The sequence below is a fragment of the Amblyomma mixtum genome, chromosome 7, assembly GCF_055824585.1.
Source record: "Amblyomma mixtum isolate Tamu chromosome 7, ASM5582458v1, whole genome shotgun sequence".
NCBI classification, from domain to species: domain Eukaryota; kingdom Metazoa; phylum Arthropoda; class Arachnida; order Ixodida; family Ixodidae; genus Amblyomma; species Amblyomma mixtum.
The window spans coordinates 62730072-62747807 of record NC_143018.1 but is presented as its reverse complement, the minus strand read 5'-3'; the positions used below and the strand labels follow the sequence as shown (position 1 = coordinate 62747807).

The window sequence follows — 17736 nt, the reverse complement described above, 5'->3', positions numbered from 1 at the left end:
TGTCAAACAGGTGGCTCTCAAATTTTATGCAAATGATGGTCCTGGTAGGGCCCCACTTCGATGGCCGCTATATTGGCACAGTATAATGGATTGAAAGTATAGGTACCAAATGGGGTGCTACACGCCCACTGTTGCTATGTGATATAGTGTGGTCAAGTTGTTACTGTTTTGGTCATTTTCACCTTCATTGCAGACAGATGCGTCCTTGACAAACATAAGTAGTAAGAGGTAATGTTATTAAAAACAAAGCGATTTATACCTAGACTTTCTAGCAGAGTAAGAACCTTGCATCATGGGGGTTTTGTTAATTGCCATCTGTGAAACTTGTAGTGTTGCACCAACATAATACACCTGGACAAAGTGTCTTCAGTACTGTCCGGACAACAGAATTGTGGAGTTAAATTTGATCATTAATGACGGTACCCTTTAATGTGCAGCATTACTCTTTGACAACTGACTGCTTTAAAAGGCGCACTGACCATCAGTACATAGCATGAACTCTCTTGAGCGAATGTAATGTAACATTGAGGTCGTTAATTATGGTTCCATGTTGAAAATTTTTTTATGAAGTTTTATGTGTGCATGTTCAATGCGATGTCACTTATCGAATTTTGCGTCGACAGCAGAAATGGTCCAAATTTTATTGTGGTAACTTTGCACGGCAGTCATTTTCAATTTCACGTGTTTAATGCAACATTCCAAAGCCTGCAAAAAGATTCATTGTAATTCAATCCGGTACACAAAATGTTGCCTGAAGCAAGATTATGCGATTGTTTATGGCAAAACTTTTGAACTCTCTGACCGCTTATCAACCTATGCTTAACCTGTTATGTTTCTTCGCTGAAAGTTAACAGTTGCTCTCTGTTCCATGCTTCAAAGCTTTATCCTCATTACAAAGTGTGGCACCGCCTTTACGTACAGAAGCAGAATAGAGCCACTGCAGCATGGCGGCTGTTGAAGAACTATGTAGGCACAAATTTGTACTTTTATACACTTGCATGTATGCGTACAGGAGTATTTAAGCAAACGTACTGTTCAGTGCACATGTAAACAGCAGGCAAAAAGACTGAAGTCTCGTCGTTCAGTGCAAGGTTGCTTGCCATTGTCTCGTAAACTTAATTCTGCTGTGAAGCTATGCCCACATTAAGGACTGAAAATAGAATATAGAATTCCTCCACGACAAAAACTGGACTGTTTCTGAAGCTTTTTTTGTTATCTAGCTAGGCAATTGCAGGAGCTAATCACAAAAAAAAATGTAACCTCTATAATTTTGATACCTGCAGACTTGGTTAATGAAGTCAGACATTGAAAACCATGTTTAGTTTGTGGTTAATGCTGTGACCCAGTATTACCAACTGCTGTTTTAGTTATTTTCAGTGCTCATAAGACACCTTTAGCATACCGTGTTACCGTTACCGGAGTACCGGGAACTCACCCACCGCCTGTCCGCGCGCGCTGATTGGTCCCGATACATGCAGCTGCTTAGAGTTCATATACAGTAACTCTACAGCTGCTGAGTGCCTGGCGCCATCTGCGCATGCGCACTGGCGGCGCGCAGACTCTGCACTCCGCGAACGGTAACACTGAAGTGAACTAGAAATCACGGTACACAGTAAGCTAAAGGTGTCTATTGTTTTCAGCATCTGGGTATGTGAGTACGAGTAGCATGACCCTGACCGTCAGCACTGGCTGGTGGGGAGGGCCAGCGCAGCAGCAACAGCCAGTGGACTACCGGACTAGGCGGCCCACCCACATGCTCTAAGAATATTGAGCAAATAAAGATGTTTTCAATCAATCAATCAATCAATCAAAGCCATGAAAAGAATTTAGAAGGGGAGTTCTTCGTGGGATTGCCTTGCGCGGTGCACAGGGTGCCTAAAACTCATTCAGTGGCTCTTATTTCCTAACTAGTATGATAAAAGAGCTCGGGGCACGAGCAAAATGGGAAAAAATGAGGAAACGATCAGAAAAATTGAGATTGTATTACTAGTATTACTTGAAAGAGAAAGTAGCTTTGCGTTGCAAAGAACATTTAATATAAAACTTCCACTATCTACGCGATCTACACCGCTTTGAAATCCAACCATGGATTGGATTCATTGAGAACTTAGGCATTGCAGGAGACATGGCAGGAGACGGGCGTCCGCAGAACTTTTTCTAGGGGGGGGGGCAACGGACCCCCCTTGCCCCCCCTTCCCCTCTTCCGCTAGCTTAACGTTGCGTAAAATTTACAGGTGCCAGGTTGAAACCGTACGACTATTTCTAGGGACCCTAGTACGACAGCACCACACGCACATGGTGGCTGAGGGAACACGCGATTGGGAGGCCAGAGCAATCAGAGCGCTTCGCGATGCGCGGCGCCAACGCATTGAATAGAACCACAAAGCAGAGCATAAGACTGGGCAACGCAAGTATAATATGCAGACGAGAGCTTCCATTTCTGGCAGGTTAAATACCACAAGTTATTGTCCTCTGAATGCAGATTCCACCTTTCTGCATGTGCTCATACTGATGTGTTGCAACCAGTTGGCACTAGCACATTAAGCGCGCACCACGCCATCTGGCAGTCGTGGCCGAGTGGTTAAGGCGATGGACTAGAAATCCATTGGGGTCTCCCCGCACAGGTTCGAATCCTGTCGACTGCGCAACTTCTTTATCGCCCTTGACACTAAATGTAAATGGCATTCGATGTTTTGGAACAATAAGCACGATATTTCACTGAAAAGTTTGCACAGCGAACTCTCCGCACCGTCGAACGGCCCGTACAGCCGCGCAGTCGTGGCCGAGTGGTTAAGGCGATGGACTAGAAATCCATTGGGGTCTCCCCGCACAGGTTCGAATCCTGTCGACTGCGAACTTTTTTTTGTTTTTGAGAATGTCATGAAGCTGCATTTATTTTGTGCACAGTCCTTTTCGTGAAGATGGCACCCGTGTGCGCACGTATACGCTTAGTGTGAGCGTCTTTGTGTGTCCTCTCGTGCTTTACACGGTGGAAGTGCACGGCTTGCGCGTTGGAGCTATCGATACTAGATAGGAATAAGATCACCTTGTGTGCCGCATGCTAAAAAGTCGCTCATTGCCCGAGAAAAGCACTTCGCAATCACGTCCGTCGCCAATACAATACAGTGCCTTTTCCCTTCGAAGCAAGTAAAGAGCGCTGTGTTTTTCAAGGTAGGCATTAGAGTTTGACAGTTTCGACTTTCTACCTAATGATTATTTTAATAAAAATAAAAAAAGAAGTGAAAAAAAAAACAGCAAAAGCCGGGAGTCGAACCTTGGAATCTTGTAAAATGAACACACAGGCGCGCGCTTCGTACCACTCAGCCACGACGCGAGGCGGACGGATACATTTTGCTTGTTTTTTGCAGAGGACTACTTTCGTACCTTTGGCAGCGTTGACAGCTATGTATGAAACGGAGTATAGGTAGTTTTACGCTTTCGTACGCTATACGAAAGCACTTTGCGGGGCGTTACGCTATATGTCACACCGGCGCTTTCAGTTGAACGCACGCAAACACGAGCGCTAATCACAGTAACGTCATCTTGTGTCAAAATAACAACATATTTTCTTCCTTTTTTTTTTTAACAGGCAAGCCAGGATCAGTCAAATCGTGTGCTGGGCCCAGGCTGGGTCGGTAGCAAGTTCAGCCTAGCTGTGTTTATGCGTGCCCCTCAATGTGGAGCGAGCCAGTTTTGCCACCAAAATCCGTGCCAAAATTGTGAAGCAGCCGTTTGTCGTACAGCGTTCCGGGTGGTGTGATATACGACTTAAAAACAGCTAGCGCAAGTCCCGTTTCTTGCACTAGCTGTTTCCACGGGTAACCAACAGGTTAAGATTTACGCCTTAATGATACGACTTCTCGTTGCGTGCAGCTTACATGCGCTTGTCAAGTTGCAGGCTGGATTGCAACAGTGATTCGAACCGAGGATATACGCGCCTTAAATGGTATGTCTTCAAAGACTACCCCTTGGCGTCCACCAAGATGTGAGGCAGTTACCGTGCGATTTCCTTTCCTCAAAAACCAATTTCCGGATCAAAATTGATACAACCGCTCGTTTTACAGCGTTCGGGGTGGTCATACGCGCGTGTATGTTCGTGTCTGGGTTTCAGTGCACCCAGGGCCTAATGCCAACACAACACAAACCATTACATTTGGTTTTTCCCGCCGCGGTGGCTCAGTGGTTATGGTGCTCGGCTGCTGACCCGAAAGACGCGGGTTCGATCCCGGCCGCGGCGGTTGAATTTCTTTGGAGGAGAAATTCTAGAGGCCCGTGTACTGTGCGATGTCAGTGCACGTTAAAGAACCCCAGGTGGTCGAAATTTTCGGAGCCCTTCACACACCGCTTTATTCCTTTCTTCTCTCACTCCCTCCTTTATCCCTTCCCCTACGGCGCGGTTCAGGTATCCACTGAAATGTGAGACAGATATATTGCGCCATTTCCTCTCCTCGAAAACCAATATTCAGTTTTCAGTTTGATCTGGCTTCAGAGCAGCCTGGGACACCCCAAAATGTTCTTGACTCCCCCCCCCCCTCCCGCGAAAATTTGAAAATCGAATTGACCCACGTTAGGAACCGACCTGGGACACACTCAGAAGAGGTTTGGCCCACCCCCAAGATTTGTGTGGCGCACCTCCAAGATTTGGGTGGCCCACCGTGCTTTAGGACAATATTTCGTGCTTAACAATGCAAAACTGTCGGTCCTTTTTTTCCTTTGCATTGGTGTAATGGCTACCAAGGCCACTGTGGAGTTCGGATTCTCCCGCGTGATCTCTGCTGTGGTGTCGACTGGTGCTTCCTTTTTACCGCAGCTCGGGGCGTTTGCGGAGGGTAGTGGCGGCGCCGCTATCTGTATTCGTTGTCAAGCAACCATTCAGCCGTCGGGGGCGCCCTACTTTCTTCGTTGTACAGGCAAATCAGTCGTAGTGGTCTTCACTGTAGTAGCGTTCACATACATATGAAAAAGATTGGAATTCTGCTGGCACATAACGATATCCTTCGTTATCAGGCTGTTTCGTTCTAGAAGCATTCGTTGTAGAGGCGTTCGGCTGCATCTCGGAAAAAGTAAACGTCCATTTTCAGTACCCCTTGGTAAACCGGAGATAACAGGATACAGGGGGGAGTTAACATCTTTGGCGTTAACAAAATTTTGGCGTTAGAAACCACTTCAGACATTTTAGTACAGTAGTATCGAGTCCTTGCATATGTGGGGGGGTGCGTGGTTTAATCCCCAGTACATCCGATAACCACTGGTTTGCAACAGGTAAAGCCTTCCCCTGGTTTGACGCTCGGCTTCTTTGGGGTGGATTATGGCTGAAATGGGTATTTGACCCCACCTTGAGTAAAGAAAAATACCTTCTGCCGTAGCGCTCGGGAAAAAGCTGCCTTGGCGCCATTAAAATTCATCGTCATCGGTATGAAGTCCTATCCCACATGCCTTGAGTAGATGGTGACATACTTTAGAGAAGCACAAAAATATGCAGTCGAATCGAAGCGGTAGTCGCGAATGGCACTTAACTTGTGGCTTTACATAAAAAATTAGGGGGCACTTTGAAGATCTGAAGTGCGCGAGGCGAAAGCCTTTTCTTGCCAATTTGATGTCTAGGAAACGTCTTGGAATGGCTAATGACTAATGAATGAGTGATTACTAATCAATGACTAAGTACCAATTAATGGCTAATGACTAATTAATGGTTTTGACATACTATGCCACGATGAATTTAATGATTTTTGGTTACGGCATATTACATCACTGATGACGTCATCCGGATGATTGAGAACTAGTGTGACAGTCTTCGCGGACGGACGGACGGACAACAGTGAGCCATTAAAGGTTTTCGCCCTAAAAGATGCGTTTCATGCGAGTATGCGAGTAGCGGCGTGAAAAAAAATGAATTCGATTCCAGAAGCGTGATAATTTGCGAGAAGGGGATGTGTTCCACAACCTTATTAAGCACGCTGGTGATCGATATGGGATGAAGAGACTGCTTGGATCCGGATTCATGCTCTGGGCCAACATTTCATATCTTCCGTATCTTCTGTATCTCGGGAATAATCAGTCACTTTGTGAAAGCGTACCAGTCGATAACCCTACGTCCCTGCCCTGGAAGAGACGATGAAGATAGCACTGTGCATCAGCAGTGTCCCTCCCCATATCCTAGACACTTTGCTGCAATACCTAACAGCCCACCCTACGCTCCATGTCCGCCTTGAATGGATTCCTGGTCATCAAGGTATACCGGAGAATGAGCTTGCTCATGCTCTGGCCCGTGAAAAAATACCACCGGGCCCTCCGACTGCCTGGCCAGCCCATTATAATCCCAAGGCAGACCGCGCTACACACCGACAGGACCGCCGCGAACACCTTCGCAATTTGCGGCACATGCGACGAACCCTTCCGTCACCCTCCCATTTCCTTTGCCGTGCTGACGCCACTCTAATTCGACAGGCACAGACTAACTCCCTTCCCTGCGAACTGTATTCCCACTATATCCTTCATAAACCGGGCAAACCCGCCTGTCTCGTGTGCGGAGAGCATCCGTCCAACATTCATACATATTGGTTATGCCCCCGCGCAACTAACTCTCCCACCATACCTTCCTCGCATACCTTGCCTCCCCCCTTTCACCTCACGTGGGCCCGATGGACCGCTCCACCAACCTCTCTGCAGCCCACCCTCTGGCCGCTCCTCGCCGCCCACATCCGACGCATCCAAGGGACACGTGGCCCTACTCTGCCACCGCCGATAAATAGCGCCCACCAAACGGGCAACTAAGAAGGCTCGGACTTGAGCTGAAAAATAAAAGTTATCTCTCTCTCTCTCTCTCTCATCAGCAGTGCACGGTAAGCAAAACTTACTGAAATGCCTCTTAGTTCGCCGAGGCAGTGTGTACGCCAGAATGTGGGCTGCATTGACCGATTATAGGCTGCAGAGTCGCCAAATAGGGATAAAGAAGACGACAGGCTTCCATTAAGGAGAGCAGTATACTTATCTACAGCGGGCATAAAAATGCTTGCACCTGACCCCTGTATTTTCGCTCAGGATAATTCTCTGCCTTGTGCAGCGATGGGTGTCGGTGGGCAGTGGAAATAAATGTTCTTTACCAGCGATTGATCTCTTTAGTTTTCCGAGGTTCTCCGTTTTCGTCGTCCATATCTGTGCCTTCTGATGAGCACGATTTGATTCTTTAAAGGTACATGGGCCAAGGTACATGGGCACCTTGTACCTTTGATTCTTTAAAGGTACAAGTTAGACGTCTTAGTGCGAGGACAACACGACATAATCATGAACTCTCTTTAACCCCAATTTTCTCACGCACTAACATATTTAAACGTAGTTTTTTTTTCCTACGCACAGTCACATAATGAAATTATTTGCCTCCAAGCAATTTTAGAACTGGAGATTTTGCTAAACACTTGCGGTGACATATTTTACATGCTTAGTTCATCCCATTACCTCATAAAACGATTTATTTTGTCATGCGATTTCATTCCCAGCTAATTCGAGATGCGTTTTAATGCCTTAATGAATTCTGTGGTCATGGTGCTCAATCTTGTTTCCTCAACTGTGCTATTGCCGATGTTGTCACTCCTCGCCTTGCGTGTTTTTTTTCTTTTTTGTAGGAAGCCCCTGCTGCTTGGGCCAGAACAATGCGCTGCAGGATATAAAAGCAAATAGCAAAAATTTTGTGAATAGAAACTACATGCTTGATAGAAGCTATTAAAATTTGCTTGCTATATAGGCCTCTACAACGTAATTTCCTGTACCTAAAACAATATTACGCGAGCCCGAACTCCTATCTCTGGTTATTACCAATTACGCAGCCCGGAACATCCATCATAGAGCGCAAGCTCTACCTCGCTAGTCCAAACCAAAGTTTCGCTGCGTGCTGCCGGAGCCTCGAGCGGTGTAGCAGGCGGTTAGCAACGGCGTCCCTAGCAACCGAATATGCATCTAGAAACAGGTGGTCGCTGCGCCGAGCTCCGCGCTTCGCCGGCGGCGTAGCTCCGCTGGATCGCTAGACTAAGATAGCATATAGGCCTGTACTAGTTAATGTGGTTAACCATGATGATGTCATAGTATAGTATTGAGCATAATTAGTAGCAAATATAAGAATATCCACATGTAATATATCATTCAAAAAAGGAAGTTTTGCTTAATCAATGCTAATTAGACTAATTACCGTAAGTAATCACTTCAAATGTATGTTGCTATAGCGACGGATAGGTACAAATGCTAAACACGTGAAGTGACCTTAAGCTTGACCTTAAAACAGACGATGCCGGACGCCGCCGGGCTTTTTCGCATAAAGAAAAAGTGTAAACACTAGTTGTTCTACCGTGCGGCATTTTATGTTAGCCGACCAGTGAGGCTGCTTTCTCTCACGGTGAAGACAGCACGGCCGCCACTCTTTTCCTTCGTACAAAAGCTAGCGCAAAACACGACACACACAAGAAAGGTAGACAGGACACTCTTCTCTGGGCAAAGCACGGGCGATCTTGTAGCAGAATCCCGAGCAGCATGGTTTACGGCTGTCGGCGGGGACCGAATCAGCGTCCTCCTTGGCCGCAGCGACAACGATGGGGCCGCACACCCACATAAATGCCTCGAGCAACGTACACATGAAGGACTTTTGTAAATATAGGGTTTCAGGCAAACTCATGGTCACTTTTCTTCTTCTAAATACGCACAGTTATTGGGCCACGGAGACGACAACGACAGCGAAGGAGCTGCTCTACCTTTCGCACCCCCTTCATATGGTGCTTTCTACCGATGCCTCCGTCAGGTGCCAAAAAGCTACAGTTGGCATCTTGTCGCAGGATTTGGCATGGGGGTATTCTGTCCGCATCTTAGATTATATTCCTATATTCTTTGCCGAATTTCTGGCTCTTGGAATGGCCCTGCACAAAATTCCATGTCATGTATCACAGGTCATCATCCTGGCTAATTGTTTGTCAGTTTTAGTCTCCCGTGAAACTTCACAAAAAGATTTTTTGAGCCGTTTCCTGCGATTTTTTGTCCCATCCACTTTAAAACAGGTCCATTTTGTTTGTGTTCCTGGCCATGTAGGTATTCATTCAAGCGTGGTGGCTGATTACTTAGCAAGGTCAGCTCTTGACGGGTCATTGACACATCCCGTCCCGAATTGCAGCCTGCTGGCGATTTCAGGTTTCAGCGGTTCCAACGCATATCAACCAGGTTACGTGATCCCTTACCAAATACCACTGATTATCAGCACTTAGCATATAATTGGAACGTCCGTTCGTGTAAAACCAGGCTGTGTGAGGTATCAATGACGCGGTTGCGGTGCAGGATTCCTAGTTTAAATTTATATCTATGCAGATGTAGGTGGCCACCGACAAACCTATGCGACTCATGCGGGGACGTTGAATCTGTAGAACATTTCCTTCTCTACTGTCCAAGGTTCGCACTTCAGAGAAAGATCTACCTGGAGGTCCCTCTCTCCAGGATAGGGCTTCCGTTATCTCTGCCAGTGTTATTATCGTTGGGTGCAAGCGCCAAAGGATTTGCATTAGGTGCAATTTGTGGGATTCTCCGTGATTACATAATTGTAACTGGTAATTCTTGGATTTTTTTTCTCACCTAAATGTTCTTGTTATTTAACTTCAAATATTATTCTGTCATTTTTCATCGATACATTTTTCAAAATTCACGCTTGGCTCCGATATTTTGTCGTAGTCGCCTATGGAAATTTCTTGTTTATGCCACTACCCATCGGCCAATCCCCCCACATGGGTATGTGCCATTATAAAGAGGTGAAGAAGAAGAAGATCGGCGCTGTGCTCCCGGGGCAGCTCGAATGGGTAAGTCGGTCTTTTTATCTTTTGCGAACCCTCCTTCGAGAGCCGATGGCTGCCTTAGTCATTCAGACCTCTAGCACTGCCAATCTACTTACGAAGATAGCACTGATGACGGCTTGTTTGAAATCCTTGACGTAGAGGACTACGAACGCATCAGGATGTCAAAACTCTGGGATGCGGTTGGCACCTATTGCAATGGTTAGATGTGCTTTCTTCAAGGAGTTGTGATCGAACAGATTTTACGGCGTTAGAATCTGAAAACGCAGAATGTCACAGCTTTTCACAGTGGCTGACGTTTCAGTTTGACGTGAAACGCAAGATCAAAGCAGCCAACTTCATGAGCAGTAAACGAAGATTTCGAGTTAGGATAATTAATTGTTGGTGTAAAATGCCCCCACAAACTTCTTAATCTCATCCGCCCACCTAACTTTCTGCCGCCCCCTGCTACGCTTGCCTTCTCTTGGAATCCACTCCGTTACCCTCAAGGACCAGCGGTTATCCTGCCTTCGCATTACATGCCCTGCCCAAGCCCATTTCTTCCCCTTGATTTCGATTAGGATGTCACTAACACGCGTTTTTAAGCATGAAATGCTTTTAGCTCCCGTTGTCGGCAGTGGGGTGACGTCACGCCGAGACCGAGAGCCAACATCCGGGCACTGAATTCAACTCATCCGGGAACTGAATTCCACTCATCCGGGCACTGAATTCCACTCATCCGGGCACTGAATTCCACTCATCCGGGCACTGAAATGAGAACATACGAGACACCGTACGAGATTTAACGAGATTTAACGAGACACTCTAAGCCCTCCTACAGGACCGGCATACAAGCGCCGGTAGCTTCGCGCCGAACGGGTGGTGGCGTTCCTACCTTCCTGTACGGTGCGGTTCGGGTGTCCACCGAGATGATAGAGAATTACTGCGCTATTTCCTTTCCTCAAAAAGCGTCGTGTTCAAAGGGCAAGGCATCGCGCCGAACGCGCAAACGAAACAGTAGGGCCATACTAGCATTAGATCTGAAGGGGGCTTTCGACAACGTGAAGCATTCCAAGATTCTGGAAAATCTACAGGGTACTCACTGCGGAAAGCGTACCTTTAATTACATCAAGGCTTTCTTGCAAGATAGGCAAGCGCACATCAGGATTGGCGACACGAGGTCCGAGGCGATACCCATGGGCACCAGGGGGACGCCTCAGGGAGCAGTCCTTTCTCCACTGCTCTTCAACGTTGCCCTCATGCATCTGCCGGAACAACTTAATGCCATAAGGGGAATCCGCCACGCCCTATACGCGGATGACATAACCATATGGACAACGGAGGGAAACATGGGACAGATGGAGGAGGCCCTCCAAGAGGCTGCCAGTACGGTTGAAAAGTATGCTGAAGAATGCGGACTGCGCTGTTCCCCGGACAAGTCGGAGCTCCTCGTCCTGCGAGGGAAGGGGGATACTGCATCGCTGGAAATCTCGGTCCATGATACACCTATTCCCGAGGTGGAAACAATACGGATTTTAGGGCTGCTCATTAACAACAAGGGTGTGAACGCAGCAGCGATCACCAAGCTCCGAACGGTGTGCGAACAAGTCATCCGTATGATATCTCGGATCACAAGCAAGAAAAACGGCATGCAAGAACAGGATACCCTTAGACTAATACAGGCCTTTGTCATCTGCAGGATAGTGTACGTGGCCCCGTACCTTCGTTTGAGGAAGACCGATCTAAACCACCTGGACGTTATCATTCGAACGGCTTATAAGAAGGCACTCGGCCTACCCATGAAAGCATCTACGGAGCGTCTACTAAAACTAGGGGTACACAACACGGCTGATGAATTGATTAGCGCCCATCTTACAAGCCAGGTAGTGCGACTGGCCACAACTACGACCGGCCGCAGGGTCTTAGAAGATTTAAACATTAGCTTTCCGCAGCAAGTGGCTGGGAGACAAGATATACCTAAAGAGTGGAAGAGCAAATTCCTTACGCTTCCGCTTCCCAAAAACATGCACCCGGAGCACCATCATGCTAGACGAGTGGCGAGGAGCAAGAAGATGAACGAGTGCTATTCAACAAAAGAAGGAGCCTTCTTCGTGGACGCTGCGGGTCCTGTACAAGGAATATCAACAATCTCAGTGGTGCACCAAATGCAAGTCGTGGACGGGCTTTCAGTTCATAACGGGGATACACAGGCTATGGAGGAAGTAGCGATAGCCCTAGCCGCAACGCACTCCGAATCTAAATACATAGTTACAGATTCCCAGGCGGCTTATAGAAACTATATGCGTGGCAGAATCACGCCGCTAGCCTGCAAAATTCTTAGTCAATGTAGGACTTCAGCTGAACGGAAGGAATTAATATGGGTACCAGGTCACCAGGGAGTTGAAGGAAACGAGCGCGCACACGCTTCGGCCCGAGCTTTTCTTCCCCGGCATCCTTCTACGTCCTCCCTTCCTGATTCTGGCTCCCCCTCTCCGCTAACGACATATTCAGAAATATTGCAACATTTGCGCCTTGAAAGGCAGACACTCCCGAGGCCTGCTAAGGGACTCAGTAAATCAGAGGAATGTCACCTTCGCAGGCTACAAACTATGTCTTTCAATAACCCAGCTACGCTTCACGCCATTGAGCCCGAGTCCTTTTCGGCACAGTGCAAATTTTGTGGCCAGAAGGCAAACTTGTACCACATGGTATGGGCTTGTCAGAAAAATGACAGCATTGAGATCATAAATCAGCCAACGCGGGAGGGCTGGGAGGCGGCCCTGTCCAGCTCGGACCTCGAGGAACAACGAGCCCTCGTCGCCAGAGCACGGGCAGCGGCTTTCACCAACGGCGTCCCGGACTAGGGACCCGATCAGCCTTCCCTTCAACTAAGGCTTTAATAAACGTTTTCATCATCATCCCTTCCTTTACGGTGCGGTTCGGGTGTCCACCGAGATGACGGAGAATTACTGCGCCATTTCCTTTCCTCAAAAAGCGTCGCGTTCGAAGGGCATCGCGCCGAACGGGTGGTGGCGTTCCGTGGACTGCCTGGCAGCGCTACAACACGCTGTCGCGTTCCACTCCTAAAGGCGAAGCTTAAGCGTAATTAATTAGCAGTTAATTAGTATTTTGTCATTCAGAAATTAGTCACCAATTAATTTCTCATTACTTCGTCATCAATTATGTGTGACGTAATCCAGTGGTGACGTCACCAGTGTCACATAGGCAAAGTGGTGCGGAAAACGCTTTCGCCTCTACGCACTTCAGACAGTTTCGAAAGCGCTGCATATACATTCTTGTCAGGCCTGCGTCTCGTCATGTCCGCGTACGCTTCTGCATCGTTCTGCATTTCATGCTTACCCCACTCTCGGTTACGGGGGAGGCACAGATTTTTTTCCCTCACTTTACCCGCTTCCGGTCTCTTAACGCTACACCTATCGTGTTTTATTCCATCGCTCGCTGCGTTGTCCTTAAGCTGAACCCTTTTAGTTAGCATCCACGTTTCTGACCCCGTGTAGGTGAGTTAGGCGGATATGATTAAAAAGTTTGCCGGGGTTACGGTGACCGCAGTTGGCAAAGGACAGGGTTAATTGGAGAGACATGGGAGAGGTCTTTGCCCTGCAGTGGGCGTAGTCAGGCTTATGATGATGATGATGTAAAATGTCTTAAAGAACCAAATATGCATGGCACTACCTGACAACGGCGGACAGTGGTGAAACTGTTGGAATGACAGGCGGCGGTTTTCGTTTGGCAGGTGTTGCTATCCATCGCGCTAAGTTAAACTCGAGCAGAGTTCCTAACGTTATCGCATGCCACTTTGAAACAGTGACGTAAGTGAGTATCGCAGACTTCGGGACCTGATTTACGAGTATGGCAGTAGAAATTGAGTATGTAACCTTATGGCTGAACCTTCCGGTGCTTGTCAGGTGACGAGGAAGAAGATGATGTCATTACTGAAGATGACGAAGAAGGTAAGACGTGGTCTTATTGCTTTTTTGTTTTCTCATCTGAGCTCAGTCGATTTGAACTAATTCTAGAACTTTCTTAATTTCTTTAGTGACAGAGACAACTGACCAAGGTAAAGTGCTCGTTTCATTCCTGACAGTAGGTAAGTTATTTTAGGGCATTACATTACTTCTTGTATTGTTTACAGCTAGAACCGTGGTGAAGTAAGTGTTTGAAACCATTTGCACTTAGTCATGACTGCCAAATGCCACATGATACATGAATTACGCTGCCGGATAATCCCCGCCGCGGTGGCTCAGTGGTTACGGCGCTCGGCTGCTGACCCGAAAGACGCGGGTTCGATCCCGGCCGCGGCGGTTGAATTTCTTTGGAGGAGAAATTCTAGAGGCCCGTGTACTGTGCGATGTCAGTGCACGTTAAAGAACCCCAGGTGGTCGAAATTTCCTGAGCCCTCCACTACGGCGTCTCTCATAGCCTGAGTTGCTTTGGGACGGTAAACCCGAATAAACCTAAAACCTAATCCGGGTTAGGATGTCAGGTTTTGTCTCCAGCTTCCTCAAGGCGCAGCTTGGTGGCGCTAGTGCGACATTGAAGTCAATCGGCAGTTTCTGACACGGTAGAAACTTTCTGTGGCGCTTTCTTTTTTTGTTCAACTAAAAAAAAACTTCCCTTTCTTTCCGTCAGTGATATGTGGCGCTAGCGACCACTCAGCTGGAGCGTTCTGCTTGCGTGCTTTTATGTTCTGTGCTGCTAACCTGCAGACTTTTTCTCTGTTGTTGTTGACTTTTACCCACGTCGCGTCGTCAAGTAAAGCGCGTTTTAGCCTGCACCAGCAACTTTGAACGAAAATGAAAAAAGTGAAACACCAACCTCTTTTTTATGTGTGTATTTCTTCACTATAAAATACCGATCATCTTTCAGTGCTCTTAAACTAACTAGTACCAGCCTGCCGGGATATAGCTGGACGGATAGCTCCAGCTATGGAAACGCTATCTGTTTTGAACCATTGTTACTTGGCGAAGTTTTTCTTATACTCTAGCTGTTATGGCTGTTTGGGCTTCAAGCTTGAATTTAGAAAAAACACAGCTAATTACGCAAGGCTGCAACGTTCGTGTGTTAGCTATTCATTCAGCACCGACAAAGGCATGCATTTCTTACCTAGCACGGAGATAGCAAACCAGAGAATTCTGGAGGCTATGACTGCAGAACGTCTTTTCATTGCCGCTGGTTCCTTACCAACCTGCAGGTAAATTTAGAGCTCAATGTTCAGTTGGAACATTGTGAAAAGTTGAAACCTTGTGTTCCTCGCAGCACTACAGCAAAATCTATGAAATTTTAGAACTGCATACCTTCACAAAAAGTTTAGAACGACGCAACAAGGAATGCAGGTGAATTCATGTAACTTCCGAAGTTTCCGACAGATGTGCACCTCATCAATTGACAAAAGCGTCCTGTGCGTTGGCGCATTCTTTCTTTTGTACTGAAAATTTACATCGCTGTACAACAAGAGCAGAACGGTCGTCTGACTGGGCCTGAAACCTTTTCACCAGAAACGGTGTTGCAAAACAGTCAGAGAACACAATATCCGAAGCATGTGTAGCCTAGACGACAATGTCTTTCAATCAGATTATTTACGTTTCAGTCGGCAGTGGAGGGCCTGTGACAGCTATAAAGATGCAGGGCGAGCTTAACGTACTTTGTCGTCACTTCAAAGGCCTCTTGGTATATAATTAAGGGTGCCGTAAATGCTCCACAATATGGCTTAAAGGCTGAATGCGTGACCTGATCTCTTTTGAGCAAAACTTGGAGAGTATGGCAGAATGCGTTATGTTGACAGCTGAAATGTTCTAGCGGGAACTGCCAGTACCAACATTTGGGCAATGGTCAATACGAAATACGAACATTTTGAATGACAATTCAGGCCGTAGAGAACTTCAGATACACTCACCTAAAAATAGGTGTTCTCTTTTAGTTTACTCATATCTTGGCATTGATTTAGGAAAGCTATGACCGAAACAGGAGAACTGTACTAACCAATTAACACACGTTTCTGTGGCGATCGCAGGTCCCGTCCGGGGTCGCTGATGTGCCCCGTTGCTCTCGGCTGCACCGCGCTAGTCTTCCTCGCCGCCACCGTCGTCATTTTTCTGAGGCCTTGGTCAAGTACGTGCATGAAAGAGCTGCACCGGATCTCAGAGGCCGTGTTAATGAATTACGGGCCGCTCAGTCTTTGTACCGCCTTTTTCTATACCTGCAAGAGTTCAGTGAAACACGAAAATTGCTTTTGCCTTTAGCAAGTCTACTTTGATATTTTTATGGGGCCCTGAGCCTCTACGTCCGTTTCACCTACAACATAGATTGATTGAAAACGCGTTAATTCCACATTAGAATGCACCGAAGGCGCTACGGTGGAAGGGGAGGGGGTATTGTAAAGGAGAAGGGGTAAGGCTGCCTTCGTTTTATTAAAACTTCCTCGAGGCAGCTAAGTGGAGGCTGCGTGGAGGCTGCTAAGTGGAGGCACCATCCTTACTCCTTTCTTGTTGAACCGCTTTCATCGGGGTGGCACGACGCCACCTACAACATAGAGAACTACATTCAGTTGGTGGGCTGCACAGCCATTAACATCTGAACTCAGTAAAATGGTCGTTCGCGGCGCGCAGCGCTCACAAATCGACTTCAGAAGTATCTCTTCTGAAGAAGACCGTTCAGAATAAGTTGAGAAGAGTAAGTTCAGAATAAGTCCAGAATAAGTTCAGATTAAGAATAAATTCAGAAGAAGTCCGTATCACTCTTCTCTTAACGGCTCATCTATGTGTCGTCTTGACGTAAAACTAGCAGGTGCTGGCGAAGTGTGGAGACCCTCGGGAACAGCGCCTGACGCGCAAAGAAAAGGAAAGACGAAATACAGAATTCGCGTTGAAGGAAACGGAAGAGACTGTATGCAGTAAAGCCTCGTTAGACTCTCGTTAATTCGGGAAACTGCGTACTTCGGATATCCCCTTTTATCCCATAAAAAATATGTACCAGTAATTTACGGCGTGAAGCTATCTTTAGTCCGCAGGAATTTGGCCGTGCTTCACGCAGTTGTTACAGGCGGCGGAGTTTGCATGTGCACTGAGCGCCGTAGATGAGGTGATGATGATGCTGAGTCAGGGAGTCAGAATTTTGACCGCTATACCACGAGTGGCGCTGGTGTTCAACCGAAATGTAAGGTAAAGGCGCTGTGCTCATTGCTGTGGTCATCATTCGTGAGTGTTCGACGGGATGCCAGTTTGTTTAGCGCTGCGATACGCCATTTTATTTGTTTTCGTTGCATGTGTGTCGTCCAGCGTGCTGTCAGAGTCCTTCATGCTTTTCGGAGCATATAATCATTTGTCTTTTGCACGACGGCGCATAATATTCAGCAACGTGAGGAATCGGCGAAGAGCTGATGTTCGTACAGAATTGTTTTCCCTCAATGAGTGAGTCAAGCTAGCGAAGTCAGCGATGCAGCGAGCCGTCGTGTTTCAACCGTCCATCGTTTTATACATGACTGTGGTCATCGGCAGAGACGAGGACTATACGCAGCTTGATCATGAATGACTGTTTACATAGTGGACGAACAAATTACGGCCTGGAACAACAATGATTTGCTAGACCGGATTTTTTAAATCGCCACCATGCCGTCATGACCTTAGTGAATCAATTATCTTCGTTAGCAGAATGAAAAAAAAAAGTGTAATGTGTACTTTCTGTCACTTTAGCAGGAACATGACTTCTTAAATTATGCCCGGTTGCTTTGAATGCTTGCATTATATTTACTTGTTTAACCCACCACTCTTGGTCTGTGTAAATGCCTGTATTATGTTTACCGCTTTTATCCGCTCCTCAGTGCATGTAACCTATTCATTTTTTCCCTCACCGTATGCTGAGGTGTTATGTATATTGAGAGTGGCACTCGTCAGGCATCCGTGCCTTTTTGTCAGCCTCTTAC

General features: G+C 47.0%; 2 non-coding genes across 2 annotated transcripts; both read left to right on the top strand.

Moving 5' to 3' along the window:
* Positions 1 to 2563: 2563 nt before the first annotated feature.
* On the top strand, positions 2564 to 2645 carry TRNAS-AGA (transfer RNA serine (anticodon AGA)). Its single transcript has one exon. It is a non-coding gene; the product is annotated as a tRNA-Ser (tRNA).
* A 127-nt stretch (positions 2646 to 2772) lies between these two features.
* Positions 2773 to 2854, top strand: TRNAS-AGA (transfer RNA serine (anticodon AGA)). The gene has a single exon. It is a non-coding gene; the product is annotated as a tRNA-Ser (tRNA).
* The last annotated feature ends 14882 nt before the right edge of the window (positions 2855 to 17736 follow it).